Here is a 3,257-nt window from a genome sequence, read left to right as displayed (position 1 = left end):
CAAAGCATGCACATCTATCACATGTTTTCTAGTCTATTTGCTATATAAGCCTTTGGGCATCAATTGGCGACATAAAAGATACACAGGATCAAACCAAGGAGCTTTCATCCAACCTACCTGCCAAATCCTTGTTGAAGTTATAAAAAGCATTATCAATTTTAATGTTCCACATATCGTATTATACAAAGTGATTTGTTGAGTGTCATCTCGTGGGACAAAGGATTTCCAATGTTCTTTCTTACATTTTAGATGCTTTTTTCTGTGTAGCTGTTTTGATCACCATGTATTAAAAGAAACCGCTGTGAAATCGCTGCATGTGATTGTGTCATTGACGAGGATGCCTAGTGGGCTGCAATTCACATGAGCATATGCTTAGGCATGTGTATTGGACAATGATGACGCTATAAATGAAACTAAAAAACCCTTAGCCCTGTTCCGCCATCGCTCGGCTCGTGACATTTATCGGATGACGCCCATCACTACGTACGGGGACCAGGCACGAGGACACTTAAAAAAAGATTTCCACTGCTAGTACTATTTCTGGTTGTTGTAAGACGTTGAACGTTTATCACAACACGTATACATATAGATTTTATAGATATTAATTTCCTATCGCATAGATACATGTATTAGAAGTTAATTATGTGTACATGTCATAGTGGAACCAGCTGCAGCTGAATACAAAGCGTTCATCAGCTTTCTGCACATGCGGACTGTTTTTCAGAGGTTCATCTTGACTAACTTTCCACAAACTAAGAGGAAAATAAAGAACAGTCATTAAATATTCGCGAACTTGTACATGTAGCTGTACCGTACCATGGCCGACATGTACAATGAGCAACTCAACTGTTAACCTGCTCAGTGCACATACATTGCCTGCTCAACACGCCTAAGCTCATGGCAAAGGAGTGTGCGAAGACCTTTACTGATCAGACGTCGTGTTCTGAACCCTGATGCCAGCCCGGCATTAAAATAGCTCCACCACTACAGCGCAGCCCTTGCAAAAGATAAACTAGACTGTTCGTAGTTTAGACATGAACATATTCCGACGGAATATGACCTAAAATGCATCATCACGCATTTGCAATTTTCTACAATTACCGGAAGTGGGTCAGAAATTATGTTATCTTGTACTATCCGCCTGCGAAGCTAATGTGCCTCATTGTCAGGCAAATATGCAATTTACCACACAGGGACGAGGTTTGTAGGTCTGCCACAATTCACGGGAATAACGCAGAGCTTTGATAATTTAATGTGTGTTTGGGTAAATCTCATAAATGTTCCCACAGCTACCTACTCAGGGTGCATCTGTACGTCTGTCGATGACGTCCGTTACCATGGAGACCGAATATAAGTTAAAAGGGGACAATAATGGACCTGGAGCGCGCTTGTAACGACTGCACACGTAGCTTTTGCATAGGCTTTATGATAGCAGTCTATATGTATGTATATGTATATATGTATGAATGAATGTATGTATGTATGTATGTATGTATGTATGATGTAAGTATGAATGTATATGTATGTATGTATGCAGCGTTATGTATGTATGTATGTATGTATGTATGTATGTTTGTCAGCAAAATTGCCGATTTTACTGGTAGAAATCCCGAACGTGGCGTCGTATGTGGCTTAACTGGTAGAGGGTTGGGCTCAGAACTTAGAGGTCCCGAGTTTGATACTCACCATGCCCCCGACGTTGTGCCCTTGGGAATTGCACTTAAAATGACCTTCCTCACTCCGCCCAGGAGTAAAAAAATGGGTACCTGACTTCGTTCGGGAAGGTATAATGACTACGTATACCTTCTGCCTGTGCTTTATATGTGGCGCTGTTAAAATACGTTACTACCTTCAGCGCAGTGCATTAATGGCTAGCAGCGTAATGTATGATTATTGAATTTTGAACTGGCAAAAAAGGTACATACCATGGTCATTTAGAGATACACCCCCTCTCCTCTATAACGTTCGACCATCATGCAGGCCCCAACCTCTAGAACTTTAGAACTACAATCCTCTCCCCTCCCCTCCCCTCCCCTCTAGAGCATTTAGTCACATGCACCCCCCCTCCCATCTAGAGGAGGAGCAGATATATGACCATTTCCTAGACAAAGGAATGACCCCCCCCCCCCCAAACAATGGCTCCCCCTACAATAAGCACACATGTAAACCGTAATCGCTGCACCAACGGTTAGCAAGTAGAGATTTTTACTCTTCCAAAATGTAAATTTTATTGAGATTGCTGGCATCCCTCAGCAGTAACCCTGATGGCATTTTAACAATGTAATAATGATAATGAATGGTTTAATAAAAACGTGATACTTCGCAGCCAGAAGCTGAATTACGTATACGGTACAATACAAGCATGGCAACAAGATATCACAAATTTTCTACCACTAGACTCTTAGACTGTATCTACAGACTAAAGATCACCTATATTCTCAGAAGAGATTTGTGATTGCCCCAACAGAGATCATTCTAAATGCAATCAGAGTCTCTACTGATAGAATTGGCGACTGTATCGGTAGAGACTCCGAACGGGATCCCTGCCGGCAGAATCGGCGATTCTACCAGAAGCGGGGTCTCTATCCTGACATATATAGGCGTGTGTGCGAGGTGTGTGTATATGTGTGAGATGTGTGTATTTGTTTGCGCGCGTGCGTGTGTGTATGTGTATGTGTATGTGTATGTGTATGTGTATGTGTATGTGTATGTGTATGTGTATGTATATGTGTATGTGTATGTGTGTGCGTGCGTCCGTGTGTGTATGATCATGTTCAAGAACTAAGCATCAGATATTGAGAGACAAGGATAGAGGGAGTGAAACTGTGAACTCACGTACTTAAATTCAAATGAATTTCACCAAGGATAAATTTAGATAAGACCAATTACAAGGGCAACTACCTCTATATCTGTATGCCAAGACTCCATTTCTACCATTGAATGTTCTGGCCATGGGGAGTCTGATTTTTGTCCAGAAATCGCACATGTTTATGAATAACATGTAACAAGGGTTCACAGGAGTTAGCAGTTGTCAGTGCAGCGGCAGCGCTCTAAACACTTTTTGCTAACGTCGATACAGAATAGGCCTAGGCCTCCAGTTGATACTTCACACCTATGAAAGATTATAAGATAGATGATATTTCATACCAACATACATGTAATCTCTAACGAATATTACGCTACCTTGTGGTTGTAGCCAATTAGTAGTAAGTAATCATCTGTAAGTGAGTATACACTACATCATGCTATGAAAAAGC

This window comes from Branchiostoma floridae, chromosome 5 (assembly GCF_000003815.2).
Source record: "Branchiostoma floridae strain S238N-H82 chromosome 5, Bfl_VNyyK, whole genome shotgun sequence".
NCBI lineage: Eukaryota > Metazoa > Chordata > Leptocardii > Amphioxiformes > Branchiostomatidae > Branchiostoma > Branchiostoma floridae.
This window is presented reverse-complemented; position numbering follows the sequence as displayed.